Raw genomic sequence first — 22449 nt, 5'->3', positions numbered from 1 at the left:
GGATCTTCTCACCTGCTCAGATGGCCGTGACAGACACCATCGAAGCCCTGCTGTCCAGACCACCTCCACCTGCAGGCAGGGCAAGTCCCACTGGACTCCAAGCAGGCCTGTCCTCCCAGGCTTAAGCCTGAAAGCTCAACCAATTCCCACCTGGTATTTTGGAAAGAGGTCAAAATTCATTTCACTGGAACAAGTCTGAGCACAGCCCCCAGAGAGATCACTGAGTTTTTTTCTTCATCAATGATTTATGGGCAGCTCAAAGCCTTTTTGATTTTCTTTCTGTCTCTGGTCACTTCTTTCTCCATCCCAGATCCTTTAATGGGACCAGAATAAAACTCTTCTGGCCCTGTTGTTAAACACTGTCTTTGACAACTGTAAGTGAGTTTCCTATTGGAAATGATGGAAGTATTAATCCCACTCCACCACCACATGCCCCTCCATCACCACTGTGTACTGGGCACATCTGACATCAGACCTTAACACCAGACGCCTGCATGCATTCTGGTTTAAAGACCATATTTATTCCATCTATTTGATTAGATTTCACCAATTTGAGGCTTAGTAGTGTGTAGTGTATGATAGATCATAGGTAAGGATCATGCAGAGGAAAAGCCCTTCATTCTGTCTTCCTCAATTTCTCATCATTAATAAAGCACAGTTTTTAGAAAAAGCTCCCACATTTTGGCTGTCAAACACTTAGTAAAGGTATACAGTGCTTCAAATACATACAAATAGCCTTTAGGAAACCTATAGATTGAAACACAACAAATAAAACTTGTAACAGACTCCGATAATGAGTGTTATTTGTGAACATCTTCACAGATTAGAAAAAGCCAGGTTAGTAGCCAGCGAGTCCCAATCTTAAATATTTCCACTGACTACAACAAAACAGGGCACTTTAGAAACTGAAGCAGCAAAATTCTCTTCAATCCTGAAACATCTTCTAAAAGATGAATATAAGAGAATGGAACATACACACCTAAAAGTGCCTTTCCACTTTAAAAAGATTCATTCCCAATAAGCTACTACCCAGTTTTGGAGAAGGAAATGGCAACCCACTCCTGCCTGGAGAATCCCATGGACAGAGAAGCCTAGCAAGCTACAGTCCATAAAGTCGCAGAGTCGGACACGACTGAAGCAACTTAGCACACACGCACGCACTACCCAGTTCACAGTAAATGTGTCACATTGTTGCTTATTTTTAAATGCTCCCCAATTTGCTGTCATGGCAGGCTGCAGTAAAATGTTTCTGTTTTCCAATAGAACACAACCATTTGGATACTTAACTATTTTTTTCTTATTACCTAGAAGCAGCAACGGAGAAGGCAATGGCACCCCACTCCAGTACTCTTGCCTGGAAAATCCCATGGACGGAGGAGCCTGGTAGGCTGCAATCCATGGGGTCGCTAAGAGTTGGACACGACTGAGCAACTTCACTTTCACTTTTCACTTTCATGCATTGGAGAAGGAAATGGCAACCCACTCCAGTGTTCTTGCCTGGAGAATCCCAGGGACGGGGGAGCCTGGAGGGCTGCCGTCTATGGGGTCGCATAGAGTCGGACATGACTGAAACGACTTAGCAGCGGCAGCAGCAGCAGAAGCAGCAAACAAAGATTCCACACTTTAGGAAGCCCGTTAATGTTTAAAATAGTTTGTCATGTGTGTGTGCTACATCACTTCGGTCATGTCCGACTCTATGCGACCCTATGGGCTGTAGCCCACCAGGCTCCTCTGTCCATGGGCTTCTCCGGGCAAGAATATTGGAGTGGGTTTCCATGCCCTCCTCCAGGGGATCTTCCCGACCCAGGGATCAAACCGGTATCTCTTACATCTCTGTCTCTTGCATTGGCAGGCAGGTTTTTTACCATTAGCGCCACCATGTGTAGCACAATATTCTGAATCCTCACATTAGGCAAAATTATCGAATTATCCTCAAATGTAAAACCCTTCAAATGCTGAAAGTAGTCTATCCTTTTAAAAAAGATAATGCTCTGAATAAAAATCTCTTGTAAGAACTTGAAATAGTCTGTATGTGAAATATACGCTAAATATCTTCAAATAGTGTGCCTTGACTTAATATAGAAAGTTTACTATAAGCCAATCTGACCAGCAGCTCACTTGGTAAAGAATCTGCCTGCAATGCAGGAGACCCGGGTTCTTTTCTTGGATTGGGAAGATCCTCTGGAGAAGGAAATGGCAACCCACTCCAGCACTCTTGCCTGGAGAATTCCACAGACAGAGGAGGCTGGCAGGCTACTGTACATGGGGTCATAAGAGTCAGACACAACTTAGCAACTAAATCACCACCAATCTGACCAGTACATGCTCACAAAAACTCCACTTTATTAAAAACACACTAAGGAAGTTACAACAAATTAACTCATTATGCAATGAACAACCTTCTACAGGAGCCAGAAAGTAATCTCACAGCAGCCCAACAGCTAGCTCACTGTGCTCACTCTGGCGGTTGTGGACTCATCTGTGATCAACCCCCAGGGAGAGATTCAATTTAAAAGGATGGGAAAAGAAGGGAGGATCCTTCTTAGAAAAACACTTCCAACATCCCCCTTGCCTCGCTTTTGCAAAATCATGGGCTTTTCAATATGTACTACAGAATTTTTATAGGTCTTATCATCTAAATCAGAACTAAAGAGCATTTCATAAAGAATTTTTGTGTGTTTCTTAAAATGTTCAAGAAAATAATTTCTCAGGGCTATATCCTGACCCAAGATAAGTGTTATCAGTCACGGAGCATCTCATAGCACAGAGAAATACCAAGGTTTGGCTTTTGAAATGTGAGATACTTCTGATGCCTGTATCAGATCTAATCTTCAGGCTCATCTTTTAGAAATTATGCCCTTCTGGACAAACATATACAGATGTGGGAATGCCACACTGTTAAGAGTGAGACTCTGGGCCTGGAAAACACATCAAGAGGCAATAAAAATTTAATGTTACCAAGGTTTCCAAAAAATATAGTTGATATTTCAAAACTTTCAACTAGGAAATAAATCCACGAGTGGTTGAAATCAGACTTTTACACCAGTGCCTCCTTTGCCCTTTATTCACCCTAATGGGAGCTGAACAATACATTAGCATTATTAGTATTGAGGTAGAAACTTTGGTTGCAGTTGTGATTTGCCATGAATTTAAAATTATCACAATTCAGTATGAGCAAAATGCTTTTTAAAAAATTCACTGTTTAGAGATTAGTGAAATTCAGTTAGGTCAGTATTCCTAGAAAACAAAATGTATGTTGCCAAGTAGCTTTATTTACCTGACAGAGTCCGTTGTTCATCTAAGTTCTGTGAGAGGAGGTGATGATCGTTTCTGTCCTGACTATCCCAGGGAACTTATTCTACCTGCCTCCCTCTAGCTACAGAATTCTAAGTTAAGACAGAAAAGGCTCAAGGCATCAAATTTTAGTATTTATTTTAATAGGAAATGCATAGTGGAAAAATTGTTATTTCACAACAAAACAGTCTGAGTCATCCACCTATATGAAATTATCATCCTTAGCACAGGTATATTAAGCTGTCTGTACCCCCAGGTTCTGTATCCAAGGATTCAAGCAACTATATGGATCAAAAATATTCAGGAAAAAAATTTTTCCAGAAAGGTTTACAAGCAAAACTTGAATTTGTCACGTTTCAGTGTATTTGCATAGCATTTACATTTTATTGGTAATCTAATAAATAATATAGAGATGATTTAAAGTATACAGGAGGATGTGCTTAGGTTACACACAAATACCATGCCATTTTATATAAGGGACTTGAGCATCCACAGATCTTGGTGTCCAAGGGGCTATTGGAACTAAGTCCCCATGGATACTGAGGGACAATTGTATGTATAATATTACATGAAAGCCCTCCTGCTAAAAAATGGAATTCCAGTAAGATGAATTATTCCTACGATTTCTTGAGTTGCCCACAGAATGAGCAAATTTGCAATTTGAGGAAGGAACCAATTAAGCAATCTTCCTTCTATAGACTACAATTGCCTCCTGTTTCGTTATTACAGTTTTGCGGTCAATCATACAGCGAGGGGACCCCATATCCCCTCCCACATAAAATACACCAAGAAAGTCATTGTGAACAGAGCTGCCTGCATCACTCCCACACCTCAGCCTGGAGAAAGATGTTGTTTTGTTCTCAGTCCAACCTGTCTTTCCTTTTCTGGCTAAAATAAGAAGCAAAAATGGCTTCAAGTGCACATGGAACATTCACCCAGATTCAACCACAGGCTGAATTATAAACAAGTCTCAGTAAGTTTCAAAGGACTGAAATAATACAGCGTATGCTCTCTAGTCACAGAGTTAAATTATAAATCAATGATAAAGATATTTGGAAAATCTCCAAATGTTTGGATAGTTGAAGGTTAAGGGACATACTTATAAATAACCCAAGGCTAAAAGAAATCACAAGGGAAATTAAAAAGATTTTGAACCAAATAATAATAAAAATACAACATATCACAATTTGTGGACTGGAGCTAAAGCTTGATGGTGAATTTATAGGTCTATGTGTTTATTTTAAAAAGAAAAAAAAAGGTAGATGGCAAGATAGAGAGCAAGTGGGAGTTTGCTGTGTGACACAGGGAGCTCAGTCAGTGATCTGTGACAACCTAGAGCGACGGGATGGGGTGGGAGATGGGAGGGGGATTCAGGGGTGAGGGGATATATATATACACGTGTGGCTGATTCATGTTGACATGTGGCAGAGGCCAACACGATATTGTAAAGCAATTAACCTCCAATTAAAAAAAAGAAGAAAAAAGGCCTAAAAACAATTATCTATGGTTCTAGCTTAAAAAGCTTGAAAAACAGACAAGCAAATTAAACCAAAGTAAGCAGAAAAGAAATACTAAGGTTAATTGAGAAATCAATAAAATAGAAAGTGGACAAATACAGAATATAAACCAAAGGTTGGGTCCTTGAAAATTAATAAAAGTGATAAACCCCTAGCTATACTAATCAAAGAAAAAGTGAAATCACAGATTATACCTGTGAATGCAAAAGGGACATCATTACAAATCCTAGATATTAAACAGTTAATAATAGAATATTATGAGCAGCTTTATGCTGATAAATTTGACAACTTGGAAGAAATGACCAATTCCTTGAAAGACACCAAAACTGATACCAAAAGATATAGAAAATTTGAATAACCCTGTTAAACATAGATTCATAATTTTAGACTTTTCCACAAAGAAAACTCCAAATTTGAATGGTTTCACTGCTGAATTCTCTCATAAACATTTAAGGGAGAATTAATGTCAATTTTACATAAACTCTCTACATAAATATGAGGGAAAACTTCTCAACCCATGATGAAAGGTCGGCATAACCTGATACCAAAATCAGACAAAGTCATTAAAATATATGTTATCTCCCTCATGAACACAGGCACAAAAATCCTTAACAAAATATTAGCAAAGTAAAGCCAGCAACATTTAAAAGCAATCAGATATAAAGTGATTTCATCCACAACCACAACTCTTAAGACTCTCTCCCTCTCCAAAATCCAAACCTTTTTTTGTTTTCTAATGGATAAATTAACTATGTGTGGAAATCAATGAGCCTGCATTTTAGACTGTACTATACAGCTACAAAGTTGCATAATGCAGTAGGATCATTTTTTAATAATCCAAAATCAAGAGTAGAGAAATTAAATTTAGAAAACTACAACGAAGCCAAAGGTATTCAAAATGACCTCCATAAAGTCTCCAGACTGGCTTAGGAGGAAATCCAGCAGCCTGGCCTAGGAGGGAATCCCTCTCACTGAGTACAGACATGTAAAAGGCAAACCACCAGTGTGTGTCACCAAGAAGAAGTTTCCCTTACAGATTCCCAAGATGAATGTGGTGTGAGACATAGTAAACTCATGTCCTCAAGACCATTCTTTAATAAACCTAACATTGAGTTTCATGTGTGTGTTTATTTTACAGTCTCCCAATTAAAAGGAAATGACCTATTGCAATGGGGAGGTACAGGAGTCCAAAATTTGATCTGGTTACACATCTCTACCACTGTAAGTTATCCAACTTTGTACCCCAAAGTTAAGAATTTTACAGCTACAAATTGCCATCAGCAAGGTTTCTGTATCATAAAGGTATTTGTATCTGTGTGAATGTATACATTTATAAACATCCGTAAAATATGCTTTGAGCTATTTCTTTAAACTATTTTCTCTGTGCCTATCATTTTTCTCTGATTCAGGAAACTGTCAGAACATGAAATGATGACTGATCATATTCTTTCAAGAACTCTCTTATAGAGCAGGTCTGAGTTTGAGGCTGTATGCAAAGAAAATGTATTCTAGCATGAGATCTTCAGTTCCCCTATCAATTCCACTCAGTTCTTATTTGGCAAGGGGTTCTTTTACACAAGTCCTTTACACTAAGTGCTGACATTGCTGCCTGAACTACTGTACCAAGATTTTTTAGAAGCAGAGCAAAAAAAAAAAAATCCTTTATGTCCTATAAATTAGGGTTCTTCCTAAAACAACACTTTTTAGGCCATAAAAGAATATAAAACAAATTTTATTTGCCATTAATACCACCAAGATTTAAGCAAACACAAAGAATTTGTAGGTCATGAATAACAATTGAAAAAGTCAAGGCTCAAAATTTAATGTTAACTGGTGACCAAGATCTAAAAACTTCCAACTCCCAAATACTATTCCAATAATTCTTCAGCATGCCACACATTTTGCCAAAATCTTTTTTAAAAAAAAAACTTAAATCACAGGGAAAGTAAATACTGTAATGAATTTGCAAATATTTACAAGAGGAGAGCAAAGAATTAAGTCAACTAAATTTAAGGAGACAGACATAGTAAGAAATAAGCCCCAGGTTCAGGGGTCCCTGCTTCTCAAAATTGACAGGGCAAAAACAAAAGGAAAAGGAATAATCTTGCAAGGCGAAATGTTGAAAAGAATAGTTTTTGCAAAATTAATCACAGCTATTGGCGCAGGAGCGGCAGCTGCAAAGGAATTGATGCTTTTGAACTGTGGTGTTGGAGAAGACTCTTGAGCATCCCTTGGACTGCAAGGAGATCCAACCAGTCCATCCTAAGGGAGATGAGTCCTGGGTGTTCATTGGAAGGACTGATGTTGAAGCTGAAACTCCAATACTTTGGCCACCTGATGCGAAGAGCTGACTCATTTCAAAAGACCCTGGTGCTAGGAAGGATTGAGGGCAGGAGGAGAAGGGGATGACAGAGGATGAGATGGTTGGATGGCATCACCGACTCAATGGACATGGGTTTGGGTGGACTCCAGGAGTTGGTGATGGACATGGAGGCCTGGCGTGCTGTGCTTCATGGGATCGCAAAGAGTCGGACATGACTGAGCGACTGAACTGAACTGAATCACAGCTATTAACTATTCTTTGAAAAACAGACAGCAGGGAAGCCCCCTTCTCTCTAACCTAAAAGATTCAATGAAAGAGCTATTAGAGGAAACACCACCAGGATGTGCAAGCTTATGAAAATGTAAAACTAAGAAACAGTCAACGCACTCCATGCACTGATAATCCATGTTTGGTTAGACTGAATTTAGAGTTAATTTTTCTCATTAACAAACTGTGTTATAAAAGAAATCAGACAGAAACAGATTGCTTAAATAATTGCATGGCGTGGCAGGCTCAGGTGTGTCTGACTCTTTGCAATCCCACGGACTGTATCCCACCAGGCTCCTCTGTCCATGGAATTTTCCAGGCAAGAATACTGGAGTGCAGTGCCATTTCCTCCTCCAGGGAAATCTTCTTGACCCAGGGGTTGAACCCGAGTCTCCTGAAACTCCTACATTGGCAGACAGATAATTAATTTTGCACTATTGTCTATGTTCAATAAAAAGTGACAACTACAGAGAAGAAACTTGAAGAATGATCTCGAAATGCTGGAAACAGGTTACTTTAGACATTCCAGAACGTGGGAAGCAACCAGTCTCATGCCTCCATCTCTGTTTATAGCTGAGAACCACAGTATCCAAACCCAGGCTCAGAAACATGAACGACCAGAGCCAGAGGGACACAGGGAGAAGCGGGACAGTGTGCGGTGCGGATCTGGTCCCAGGGAGTCGCTCTGAGCTGTGTATTTAGGTGGCTGAGCTAACAGTTGTGAGGGCAAAGGTATCTCACTCGTACAATTTGCCTTTCATTTTTTAACAGAAGCCAAAGTTTATTCTGTGATTATGCGGTCAGGCAAGGAGGATTTCCTATTTCGGCAGTTACAATAGGCAAAAGCAGAAAGCCCTTCTAGGTACTTGGCTACATTCACCTTCAAGGACAGGTGAAGTCATGCCCTTAACCTTGGCCCAAACAAGGAATGGAAAAGAGGTCTGCCACAAACTCCCCAGAGCAGCACTTATCCCGAGGCTGGAGAGACAAAAGGCAGATCCCCTTCCTCAACACACTTATATTACTGTGGAGGCAAAACCACAGCAAGGCAATCTGATGCACATTTAAGAGAACAGGGACATGAGCATGCCGGGTGCACGCCCAGAAGCCTGGGACGGAGGACGCTCCTGGGCTAAGAGCGAGGAGGCAGGCAAGACCAGGTGCGGGGGTCTCACTGGACAAGTGAAGGCTCTGAATTTTTCCTAAAGGCTATAGGTCTTACTACACGCAATGTCCTCAACTATTTTCTTTTCCTTTTTGTTTTAAATGCCGGTTTTAACCTACTAAGAAACAAACTCCCCTCCTTCTCCCATATGAACTATCCTACATGATACCTGCATCTATAATTTTAAGGAAAATACCTTTATTAGCTAGCTGGATGGAACGATCATACTTTTACAAGTACCACTGGTCTTGGAAAAGCTGGTACTAGACTCATCCATCATACAAATAGAATCCTAGATTTTTTTTTTTTTAAGTATAGCTGATTTACAATGTTGTGTTAGTTTCAGGTGTACAGCACAGTGATTCAGTTATTATATATATATTTTTTTCAGATTCTTCTCCCTTATAAATCATTACAAAATATTGATAAAATCCCACTTTCAGCTCCATGGCACACAAAACTACTGTGTATTCAAACCTCATTAAAATGCAGGGAAGTGTGTTGCCACTTCATACAAAATATTGCTAATTTTACTTGTAAATATAAAGTGTTTAAAGAACACACTATTTCAAAACATAAACCAGAGCAAATACAAATGAGGATGTTCAGTGAAAGGCTATGGATGATGTATCTGAACAAAATACCAACCAGAGGAAGTGAGGAAAGATGACACCCAGGAGAAGGTAACTAACTCTCTGTATCAACATCCCCTTAAATAATATAACTAAGCACTGAAACATAAGTTTTTATTAATGTACAGTCAACAACTAACTAAAATGGAACAGAAAGGGGACATTAATGGAAAAACTAGTGAAAACCAAATAAAATCTGGAGTTAAATAACACAAGCCACAGTAAGCAGTGGGAGAAGTGCGGGCACAGATGCCAACCACTAGGCTCACCGGAGGCAAAGCAGAGCAGAGGATGTCAGAGACTTTAGTCAAGAGAGAAAACACAAAGAGAGCAGCTGGTGGCAGCCAGGTCCTCCACCCACCCCAAAGGAGGAGGGAAGGAAATATGAAACCAGTGCAAGCGGGCAATGGGGGGGTTGGGGTCCTTTCCAGATGACCACCAGCGCAGCAAGAGCTGAGAGGCAGATACATCTCCCTGGAAAAAGCTCCAAGCTGAGTGGCAGGAGATGTCCCTAACAGCTCTCCTAGATGCGGAGATAGTAGTTAATTCAAGCAGACCCAGATGCTCTGAATGCAAAATAATGAAAAAGTGTATCAGCGGATCTGCTCCCAGGAAATACATGTGCTGTTAGGGTTCAGCCTCCTTCACGACCCAAGTATCTCAAAGTCACCAGTCTTTTGAATCGGTGGCAGTGGCTCTAGACAACTTTCTCGGTCAATCACCTTTGCAGTTACAACAAAACAGAGGTTTACCATGAGTTCTTGGCAGGACTGTAAGAATGGTCTTTTGGCTCCACCCCATCTCACACCCCTAGTCCTCCCACCTGCCAGCCCTGGATCTCCTCCCCACTCATGGCAATCTATTTTGAAGCTTCACAACGTCTCCCCTACCAGCCTCTTCTGTATTCTATGAACAACAAACTGTTTCCTTCCCTCTCCTCCTGAGGGCTCAAAGACGAATTTTTATTCTGAGCCAAAAAAAAAATTAATTGGCATATCTTTTTTTTTACTTCAACAGTGATCTCAAATGTTTAAAATGTGAAACAACCCTACAAGTCTATTTATGAAGAAATATCACTACATCAATAATCTACTGGCACACAACACTGGAGGGGTCTCAAATTGCTGGCTTTTTTTTTTTTGCTGCACCACCCAACATGTGAGATCTTAGCTCCTGAACTACGGATCCAACCTACATCCCATGGATTGGGAGCACAGAGTCTTAACCACTGGACCACCAAGGAAGTTCCTCAAACCGCTGACTCTTTGAACAGTCTCAGGCTCCATTTACTGCCAAAGGTCCTCCTTGTATGATGTGAAGATAGCACCTAGTTCATGGGTTACAAATCTGAGTTACAAAGGTCTAGGAGAGTGCACTGGACTTAGATGACATTCAGTTAAAGTATATTATCATCTTCTCATTATTCTCCACTACATCTTTCTCCCAAACAGGAAACTTTTGGAAAGTCTGGGTTCCAGGGCATGTACACAAAAAGGACCAGAAGCTGAGCAAAACCCCACACCCAGGCCTCGGCGTTTGTCTGTCCCTGTCTTTGTGTGTGTATGTGTGTGTGTGTTTAGTCAGTCCTGTCCAACTCTTTGTGACCCTTTGGACTGTAGCCAACCAGGCTCCTCTGTCTATGGGATTTTCCAGGCAAGAATAGCAGAGTGGGTTGCCATTTCCTCCCACAGGAGATCTTCCTGACCCAGGGATCAAACCCGAGTTTCCTGTGTCTCCTGCACTGCAGGCGGATTCTTTACCCGCTGAGCCATCAAAGCCGTTTTCTAAGGAACCAGAGCCAAAGGTCTCGTCAGTAACTTCAGTCCTCTCATCTGCACAGCTCAGAGTCAAAGACCCAACAGAGCTTCCTCAGATCAGGACAGAAGCCTGAGACCAGCTTCTGCAATAGATCTGATAAATAGCTGGATTTAGGATAAATCAACCCTGATAAGACCCCACTTGATGAAGTGATTGGCCCCCAACTAAAATAAATAAATTTATAAAAAAAAAAAAAAAAAAAGACCCCACTTGATCAGTACCTGACATACTGACAGCTGTCCCTCTCACTTGTCTTTCAAAATGAATTGAAATCAACTCTAAATTTCAGACCTTTAAAACTCCTGCAAATTAATGCAGCACACAGAGCCAAAGGCAAGCAGCCAAGTTCTCCTCGACCTAAAACCTACATCCTCTGAACACCAGACGATCCTCACCAGCTGTGATGGATTTTTACATGCAGCACTGACTAGGAATGGCTATCGGAAGCTGAAGTGATGGCTGCAGGTAACATGAAGACTGATCCTGCATATCAGCTGCCGAAAGTCAATGCCACCGTCAGGGGACTTCCCTGGCAGTCCAGGGTTAAACTTCACCTTCCAATGCAAAGGGCTCGGGTTCAGTTCCTGGTCAGAGAGCTAAGATCCCATATGCCTCCTGGCCAAAAAACCAAAGCATAAAGCAGAAGCAATGTTGTAATAAATCCAGTAAAGACTTTAAAAATGGTCCACATTAAAAAAAAAAAAAGTCAGTGCCACGGTCAGAGGAGGGAAGAGGAAAACAGAGCTGGCCTGAGGGCTGGCAAGCCACATGACTGCCCCTGCATGGTTCTGCATCCCCGGTGGGTCCTCCCACCGCGGCCCGTCCCTGCCTTATACAGCAGCGCTGGGCACCTGGCACAGACACCGTCCGCACTCAGGACCGCCCGCAAGACTGCTCCAAGGAGAAGCGTGTTTCTGCTCGTCGAAGAGATTCCCAGGTACAACTGAGCCCATGCGAGCAGCAGCAAACAGCCGGCCTGGGTCCTCCTGGTGACACGCAGAGCACAGCAATCCCAGGGCCCAGCAAGCCAGCGCCAGCCCCACTCCCGCATCTCCTTCTGCTTATGGACCCTCCACGATATCACTCAAAAATGATCATAAATAGCACAACAGCTCAATTTTACAGTTAAAGGCAACAAACCAGATGGCTATGTTTCTCTTAACATCACTCATGTTGGAGGAAGATTTGCATTATCTATGTAAATCTTGAAATATTTGCCATTAAGAAATCCCAGTTTAAAAAAAAAAATGTTCACTACGAAGAGGAATTCAGTAGCAAGAACATTATATTTCCCATCTCAAAAGTAATAACATTTTTAAGTTAGTCCAATATTTGGCTGTTTACCTTCCAGGATTGAAAGACTGCAAGGTTTCCTTTCACTGCTAATGGGGGAGACTGCTGCCCTGACCACAGCCCGCCTCACTGCTGTCTTCACTTCAGGGTTCTGCAACTGCTATTGCCTGGCCACTAGATCAGCATAAACAGGCATCTGTTTACCAGCATATCAGTGAAATCTCTTGTCTACACCTCCAAATTACCTGGCTTTGATAACCACTCTTTATGACAAACAACAAAGAATTATAGTCTTTACAAGCCCGTGACTGGAGCAGGGCCAGGACTGGGGTGAGACAAGAGGGACCTGTCTAGGAGACAAAATTTAAGTGGGGTGGGGGCAGAATCTCAGCAGTTGTGATAAACACTTTCAATGAAAATTTTGAAAAAAAAATCAAAATTAATGTCAAAATCCATGATGAATAAAATGTCAAAATCTCAAATAAAAACAGGACCATTTGAGGAGAGTTTAGAAAACTTCCCTCCAAATGTTCATTATAATCACAGGCCACATTGCTCCCCCCAGGGATCAGAAGAGGGTCAGCTGGTACCACTATACTTTTCAAGGTACTGTACTGTGAGATTAAAAACATTTTAATTTTTGTTTTTGAATATATTATTTATGTGAAAAGTATTATAAACCTATTACAATACAGTCCTATATATAGTCTATTGTGTTAGTTGAGTACTTAGGCTAACTTGGTTGGCTTAAGAAACGTGCTCTCGGAACAGAACTCATTTGCATGTAGGGACTTACTGTATGTAATTGTATGACAGTAATTAACCTTGAAATTTTTCTATGCAAAAAAGCTTTCCTCATTTGTCCTCTTCAGTTACAACTCTTCAAAAATCAAAATTAGAGCAGTAACTAAATAATACTCTCTAATATACTAGAACTTCTAACAGAATTATTTGCCTCGTTCCAGCAGGAACAGCCTTGGAAATGCATATGTGCAACTTTTAAACTTTTAACTTCTTTCAGACATTTCTAATATTTTAACCTACTGGCAGTCCTGTTTCATGGCCATTTCACATGACACTTTTGGCTAAAAAACTAAAGAACTGATGCTTTGCAGCCTTTAAAACAGCTGGTTACAGTTTTGTAATAATGCCAGCAAAACGAACAACAGTTTGCAACTGTCAGGTATTCATCATCAACAGCAACAAGTATTCTCTCTGTCCCAATATAACCGTCAGGTGACCAACACACTCTTCTTCAAGTGCCCACGTTTCTCCCTTTTGTTTCCCATTATAAGAAATAACTGTAAAATGCATCGTTAGGTTTTATTTTTAAAAATCACTTTGGAGTTAGCAGATATTCCCATTTTACAAAGATCTGCAAGTTGCAACACAAAAGTCTCCTGAAGTTGCTTTTTATAGCGCATGCTGAGTGATGATGTGTGGTCCACAACTCCTCTGAGACGGTCCCATAGATGTCACTTTTAGCGTACAGCATCTCGTCTAAGGGAACAGGCAACAGAATCTTGAGTTCTCAGATCAGGGGGCCCAGGCTCCCTCTTCCCCTGGAGGTTAGCCCCCACCACCACAACGTGTGCTTTGCAGTTAAGTGGTCACATTACCTCACAGCCCGAGACCTGACCTCCTCCACCCCAGCCAGGAACTCCAGTCAGACATTCCGAGGTTCCAATCCTGCCCATCTCACCCACAGGCTCTGAGAGACGGTGTCAATTACTTAACCACACCAAGCTTCAATTTCATCTCCTATCAAAATGGGGATAATATCACCTACATCATAGGATCAGTGTGAGGATTTAATCAAATAACGTACACAAAACCCCTAGACTGTGATATATCCCGGCAATCAACACCACTGTCTCCCCCAGAACACTGGAATCCCAAATGCCTTGCAACACAGCCAAAAAATTAAATTAAAAAATAAAACAAAACAGTTCCTAATACTGTTGTCAGAATATTGAAAACATTATTTTTAAACCATGGAAGTCAAACGTTTCCTCCTTAAACAACATAAAAGCAAACACTGGGTGCTGACTTTTTATAGCACTAACTTCTCTGCCACCCTCACCGCTGCTCATCCAAAATTGAGTATTACCACGTTACAACTCTACAGAAGTTTGCTGATATTCTTCCTGAGCTTCCAGCAGCATCCTCGAGACCTGGCCCAACACCCTCAAACTTCCCAGAACTCCCTTCCTTCTTCCCCAAACTCAAAGCAGTCTTTTCATCGTATATTCATCCGACTGTGCTCTCTCTCCTCACAGGAGTTCATTCAATCAAAGGACCCATGACTAACAGTGACTGAAAGTCACTCATGAAAGAAAGACGCTGAGACAGGTTCACGATAGTCAGAGGATGGCTCACCTCCGCTCTTACATCCTGGCTCTGTGGGGAGACCTGCAAAACGCCTTGCTCTCTGTCCACTCTGACACCCTGTGCCCTTGGCTGGCTTCCCGGAGGTGGACAGAGAAGCTCAAGCCTTGTGCCCACTGCTCTGTGACCCAGGAGACCCAATACCAGCTGTCTGAAGATGGAGTGTAGGCGTAGGGTTTGGGCAGCACTTGGACCATCCTCTTTCCTATCTTCACAGCATGAAACACAGAGAAACTAGGTGCAGGAGCCAATGGCAGCCAGTCTCTCCACCCTCACCCTGAGGACTGCAACCCAATCTCAGCCACCAGGAGCCCTCCACCCTGCCCCCACTCCACCTGCCTCTGCAAAGCCCCACATGGCAAACAGGACCCCCGTCCAGACCCCATCTGAAACAGTTCACCTGCATCTGGCTCTCCACCTCTGAGCAGCAGCCCCTCCCTCTCCTCCCACCTTCCTTTCCCTTCATTTACTGAGCCCCTCTCTGTCGCAGGCACTTCATGAAAGGATGCCATCTTCAGAGCATCCAACAGAAATGGAGCCTGATGCGCAGCTGGTTTCAGAATCCTGACTGACTCAGCAGGCGGACACACAGCCTCCCGTGCAACCCTTCTGCCTGGACTGACCTTACTTTTCTTCCATTAGATTGTCTCATTATTTACTCCTCAAATTCTAGTCCTAGTCTATTACTTGCCCCCTGTACTTTGGTTTCAATTTACTTTCTCTTTATCCATTTTCACAGTTTTAAATTTAACAGTTAACGTGTTTTTATGGTAGACCTTGATATCCTCTATACCAAAACCATTATTATGTGTCTGGCATATAGTCGACTGGATGCTCATTAACACCACTCTCACTTAACATTACCCTGAAAGTGCTAGCCAGGAAATAAACAGAGAAGTAAATATTTGCTAAGAATACAGAAAAGGAAACAAAATTATCATTATTTGCATATGATAAAATTACATACCTGGAAAACCCAAAAGAATAACTTGAATTATTATAAAACTAAAATAATAAATTTTATAAAAATTAAATACATTAACTGCTTCCCTATATATAAATTATAGCCACTTTGAAAATATGATGAGGGGAAAAAACAAAAACATTATGAGAAAAGTTGTCAATGGCAATCAAAAGGGTTTAAGTACCTAGGAAATAAATGTATTAGACTTACATGATATTTAGAATTCTAAGTGGCCAAAAAAGACTTAAGTAAAAGGGAAATTACACATATTCTTGGAATTTTCTTTTGTTTCTTTTCTTCTTATGTTTTTTTGGTTAGACTTAACTATTTTAAAGATGTCAGGACTTCCCTAGCAGTGCAATGGTGAAGATTCCACTGCAGGGGAAACAGGTTCCAAGCCTGGTTAGGGAACTAAGATCTCGCTAACTTGAAGGTTTGAGCAAATAAATAAATTAAATAAAGATCTCAACTCCTTCCCTGAAGTAACTGATCATTGCAATGCATTCTCAATTACAATATTAATAGATTTCCATCTGTTTTGTTTCTGTGGAATGGGTCAGCTTTGGCAAAATGAGTCTAAAGTTATAGTCTTAAAAAGGAAAAAGGAAAAATTTAGAAAAATTATGAAAACAAAAAGTAACATGAGGTGCTTTGTCAGAATTAAAAATAGTTTGGGACTGAGGGGTGGAAAGGAGAAAAAATAAACAGAATAGATACAGAATACAGAAAAAGAATCAAACATATCTTAACTTGTGGAAGATACAACATTTCAAGCAAAGGTAAAAATGCGAGACTATGAAAAGAAAGATGGCCCAGCAATTTCACTTCTAGAAAGCAGCAGACCTGCTTGTAGTATTACCAAAATTGGGATTATATCCTCCCCTCTCCTCTGTCTGACACACACACACATGCACACACACCCCTGCCTAAAAGCCTAGAAGGCTGCAAGGCTACGCAGAAGCCACAATTAATGCATTTACATTTGGAGGCGAGGAGCTAGAGCAGGAGCCTTTATTTCTTGTTTGTACTGATTAAGCTGTCTAAATGTTTATACACTAAGTCCATCTGGATTATTCTTGGAGGTGACATAAGAAACATTTTTCTTTTCTTATTTATAACTCTTTCGTATTGTAAATTCGGAGTGGGAGGCACGTAAGGAAGCACAGGCATTGACATCAGACAAAACCAGGCTCAAAATCCCTCACTTCCAGGCACTGCTGACATGAGCCTGGGGCAGTTGCTAAGGCAACTTCATCTGCAAGATGAAGACGAAGCCCTCACCGAGTTGCTCTAAGAATTAAATACAAAAATACTCAGCCTAGTACCTGGCACATAATTACCCAATAGAAGGAAACAGCTGATGTGCTGATGAGGACTATGCTTAAAACAGCAAGAGCAGGGGAACTCCCTGGTGGTCCAGTGACTAAGACTCCGAGCTCCCAATGCACAGGGCCGGGGTTTGATCCCTGGTCAGGGAACCAGAGCCCACACGCCACAACTAAAGATCCCTCATGCTGCAACAAAGATCGAAGATTCTACATGCTGCAACTAAGACCTGGCACATCAAAAACAGAAAAAAATTTAAATTTTTAATTTAAAATAAAAACCCACAAAAGCACCTCAACCCTGCGTAGTGCAGTACAAGTACTGCACACTTGTAAGACAGGGAGGTCAAACTGGTTACACATATGAGATTTGTAGTTCTCCTAATTTGTTAATCTATTGCTTATCCCAGTAAACTAAAATTTAGTTTTATTTTCTTAGAGAATAATTTATTTTTGCAGGAGATTTTTCTGTGGGACAACAAAAACCCAGTTTCTCAGGTGACCATGAACTAGAAGCACTAGTGGGGACAAGCTTAACCAGGAGAGAGCAACCCATCTGCTAATCACAGACGTGTACAAGAAAGGCCGTCTCCTGCTTGTCCCCAGTTCAAACTCAGTGAGACAACCTGAAAATAACGTATTCACGGCAGCCTATTATTGTGCAGATAGCATTTCCCACCTGGCAGCTCCACCAACTTAAGGCAGCTTTTTGTATTATTTAAGGATAAGTTTTTATGAAGTCATTTAAATGCCCCGAAACCAGAACAAAAGCTAAGAAAGTATTGAAAAAAAAACAAATATATATATATATAGTATTTATACTTTAAGGTACTTACACTGAGCTTGTTGGAGCTGATGGATGTGAAGACCATTTTAGAGTGTCTTATGGGGTCAAGTGTAATCACTGACCTCAAATACTTCTGTCTCTCAATTCAACGGAATCTCTTTACAAAATATCCAAACAAAATTCAAGAGGCAGATCCAACTCATGACACCTGTCCTTAACCAGCAGGAGGATGCTGTCACCTGTCACACCACCAAACCTGAAAAGACTGGTATTTGGCAACCCCGGAAGACAGTGTTTTGATGCATGGCCATTCTCCCCAAGTGCACGGCCAGAGGCTGTCTGAGAATACCTCAGCCAAAAGTTTTCATTCCAGGAAGCCTATACTTACTAACCCAAATACTGACAGGGACTGGTCTCCAATTCAGAGTGGAAACCCTTCTTCTACCACAACCAATTTTTCCAAATGTCCCATCATGAGATGTCATAATGGAAGAAAGGAACCAGAGCAGCAGGTGAACCCCTCCTGATGCACTCGGCGGCCTCGGCCTTGCGGTCTCGGACCCAGGACAGGCCTCAGAACCCAACCCGGCTACACGTGTGCACACAGGAAGCCTCTCCTCTCCACCCACAATGCTGAGGAGCAGAACTGGATGACACACTAGCCACGACCCAAGGCCACTGGGACTGACAAATGGAAAAACAAACCAAGCGCACAAGGCACCCTTGGAGAAGCCGGCAGCCAAGCTCCGGGCAAACCTCGAAGAACAGGTGTGCTGGCGCCAATCGTGAGCCAGGGGTGCCACTTCTGCCTGACACACCATTGATTTTACCTCCACATCCCGCCACCACATGAGACCAACCACTGTAAGTAAAGTCTCAAATGCAGCCATTCAAAACGCCAAAGGCACAAATATTCCGGACATCTTACCACGTGGCATGGAAAGTAACACAGAAAGGAACTCAAGCTCTGGTTAATTAATGCAATTGTATAGTTTGTTGCTGCCTATCTATCAAAATACCAGTTGGGATACAGGTAAGTATTTAGCTATTTACAACAGTTGTAACAGGACACCAGTTAGAGCCTGCACAAATTTTAGCAGAGGACTGGAAGCAAAGTTTTTACCAAGACTGAAAGGGTAAAGGAAATGTTTTAATTCTCATTGATTTAGCAATGCTTTCTTCTCCTCCCACCTCCCTTCAATCCTAACCCACCAAACGAAGTATACACACACACCAGTGACTTCATACCACAAAATGCGAGCTCTACTGTACACGGTTAAAGCCTTCATTTTAAGGATGTGGGCATTTTTGTTTCTAACCTAAACAATCTTCAACTGATCTGGGCTGAATCTTTTGGTAGAAGGCTTCACCAAAAACAAGATTATTTAACCCTCCTTCCTCTGTGCCTCCATGTGCTTTCCAGGGCTAGTTTCTCAGTCTGGATTCTGAGACTTCATAACTGAACATCAGTATGAACTAAAAATAAATAAATAAAGTTTGCATTCTTATACAACAGTATCTGGTGAAGGAAATTCACAGAAGCTGTGAACTCAGGGACCTACCTGCCCCTCACCTCCTGTCTCTTATCCACTCACTGAGACTCTGAAACAATCTGTTTTCTTAAAGAGTACATCCTGAAAACCACTGCAAATTCCCCTGGAAAATCTAAAACCATGCCCAAGATTCTGGTCCCCTCTTGCCCTTCGTAAGGGACACATTTTTTCTCACAACTGTTGTAAAATACTCAACATGTGATGCCTCATTTTGCCCTTACACCCGGATGGATTCACTGTTGGTGCTTCACAGAGATGTTTTAAAAATCTCTCTTTTAAGGCAAAGCTGCCTTTTTTACACATGAAGTTTGGGGGCATGAAATCTGCTTTTCTAAACTAACTCCTTACTGTCAGCTCAGTTATGAGCCCACCTTGCTCTTTACTTCTAAATCACATCTGTTCCTGACCTGCTATACCTGCTCGCTGTTTCTCTGTTATTCACTAGCTGCCTAGACCATGCTGGACATGCTACCATCATCATCGACAGGTGCCACTTTAACAAAACTTCACACAACCCAGGTCGTAGCATTGACACAGAAGGAATCAACTGAATAAAGAGAGAGTGTGGCTGCTGCTGCTGCTGCTGCTGCTAAGTCGCTTCAGTCGTATCCGACTCTGTGCGACCTCATAGACGGCAGCCCACCAGGCTCCTCCATCCCTGGGATTCTCCAGGCAAGAATACTGGAGTGGGTTGTCATTTCCTTCTCCAATGCATGCAAGCATGCTAAGTCGCTTCAGTCATGACCAACTCTGTGCAACCCCACAGACAGCAGCCCACCAGGCTTCTCCGTCCACAGGATCCTCCATCCACAGGATCCTCCAGGCAAGAATACTGGAGTAGGGTGCCACTTCCTTCTCTGGAGAAAGTGTGGAATACCCACCAATTACCACCCACTGTGTGAGATGTTATTTCACACATTCTTATAAAACCTCCAGCCAAGCTCTCAAGGAAACTGGCATTCTCCCCATTTTACAGATGAGGAAACCCAGGTCCAGAGAGGTTAAGTAATTTTTCCAAGCACTGTGGCTGCAAAGTGGTAGGTAATTCCAAAACCTCCCCACCACACTGAGGTCCATCTGACGCTCAAGTGAAGGACAGAAGTTTCGAAATGAAGGACCTTAGAGAAGCTGAGTGAATTTCAGAGTCGCTGTTTCACCGGCAGTTTCCTTTTTGCTCTATCACGTCATGCTCTCTACATAACTACACCTGATGATGAATCATTTTCTCACTGGGGCAGCTAAGTACTATGGACCTTTGACTTACAGTGTAATATGTAAATGTGTTTTCATTTCAGCACTGAGCTTGGATTAATTTCACTGTTACTCATTTACAGAAAAAGCAATCCCTAAGATGAGCTCCCACCTAAAATGTAAGATCTGGAGAGTTCTGACCCTGCCCTCTGAAAGGCACACCTTGGACCCCAGGGACAAGGAGGGCTTAACAGCACTGGAAATCCCCCATTGTATAAAGGGTGTGACCGAAACAGCTAAACCAAGTCGTGACAGAAGGCTGTGTCAGACAAAATAGGTTATGCAAACAGAGCATTCACTAGGGATGCTTTTAGATACTGCTGCCCAAGAAGAGCAGAAAGGGGAAAGAGAAAAGAAAAGCTATGGAAGCACAGAAAAGCTAAATGAGGACTGAAATAAACAAAGAGAAAATACTACTGCTTCCATTAGTCAACACGCAATACTAAAAGTAGAAATAGAAAACCACAGAAATATACTGCATAGAAGAGAATACAAAGAGATCTGACAGAGGATTTTAGCCACAATATCAAATCTCTAAACTTAGGACCTAATGATCACCTTCAAAGAAAAACTAAGTATAAACGTAACCAATAAATACTGTATCTGCACTTAATAGATTTCATAGTAGATACAATGTACTCTTGAGACCTCTTTCACAAGAGGCCCTGCTTAAGGAAAACATCTCATCTTTGGTTAGAATCCTCCAGATTATTTCCCAGGAGACTTGTAGTCTATTCAGCACCTCAGCGAAAAGAGAAAATAAGCTTCTAGAACTTTCTGCCTCAAACATTTCATTTAAGGATGACATACTTAGCAATCAAATACTCCAAATTAAAGCAAGTGAAAAGAGGGTAAAGAAAAAGTATCAATCTAAAAAAGAATTGAGAGAACTGATTTAGGGCAGCCAATTTATCACCCTGTACCCAAAATCAAGGCAAAATTCTCTGAAGCAAACAACACGTTAAGTGCTCGGATTTCAGCCCACATAATAATGCCAAGGTAAAAACTAATATTAGAGAAGATGACTGAACGAAAGCTCACCCCTAGTGGTGATTCATAAGTCAGTTCAGATATGAATTATAAGTCTTACAGTGTAATGTTTTAATATAGTGAGAAGCTCTGCATATACCACTACATTTTCTGTTTCCCCTTTACTTTCAAGATCAGCTCCGAACATTTATGAATTTTAAAAATCCTTCATTTTCCTTGGAGATTTCTTTATTAATTTTCAGAAATATAACTTTACCCATCAAAATCTTTCACGTTGCCATGGGGCATTCAGTTTTCAAAAAGTTCACTATAATTCCAAGATCTAGCAAACTGTACCTTATATAAGTAAATGTAATATGGGAGACAGCCTCTAAAACACCCCTGTGATCTTCATCTCTTGTTTATGCCCCTGTGTGATCCCTTCTCCTTGGTCTGCTTCTAATGAACAGAATACAGAAGAAGGAACAGGCTGTCGCTTCCAAATTGGTTATAAAAAGCAGGTGGCCTCTGTTTTAGGTGCTCATTGACTGTAGTGAGGAACCAAGGCCTCCAGCCAACAGCCACCTGAGTGGAGCTCAGCAGGCTCCCCAGTCCCACTCTCACCTTCAGTCTCCTAAGAGATGAGCCAAAGCCCCCAGCCCAGCCAAGCTTCAGGTCCTGCCCCCCAGAAACAAGTTAATAAGCACCTGGCATTTTAAGCCATTACAGTTTGGGATAATCTTTATTCCACAATAGATAAATTAGGTAATTAAGATACCTTTTTGTACAGAGCCCATCATAGAAGATAAAACATTATTTGGGCATAAAGTTCAACCAATCTTTTTGTTTGTTTAAGGCACAAATATATTCAAGTATCTGGCCTTATTGAAAACAAAAAGAATC

The 22449-nt window shown here is 41.5% G+C and overlaps 1 protein-coding gene and 1 long non-coding RNA gene across 29 annotated transcripts in view; both read right to left on the bottom strand.

Annotated features, from left to right (window-relative positions):
* The window catches only part of PARD3 (par-3 family cell polarity regulator), a 598386-nt gene that overhangs the window by 492126 nt on the left and 83811 nt on the right, over window positions 1-22449 (bottom strand). The window lies entirely within an intron of this gene.
* Window positions 13619-14070, bottom strand: LOC145531548 (uncharacterized). Its single transcript, XR_014072518.1, has 2 exons — window positions 13929-14070; window positions 13619-13809 (listed from the first exon to the last, which is right to left on the bottom strand). It is a non-coding gene; the product is annotated as an uncharacterized LOC145531548 (long non-coding RNA).

The sequence above is a fragment of the Giraffa tippelskirchi genome, chromosome 13 (genome assembly GCF_054371585.1).
Source record: "Giraffa tippelskirchi isolate mGirTip1 chromosome 13, T2T-mGirTip1v1.2.pri, whole genome shotgun sequence".
Taxonomy (NCBI): domain Eukaryota; kingdom Metazoa; phylum Chordata; class Mammalia; order Artiodactyla; family Giraffidae; genus Giraffa; species Giraffa tippelskirchi.
This window is presented reverse-complemented; position numbering and strand designations above follow the sequence as displayed.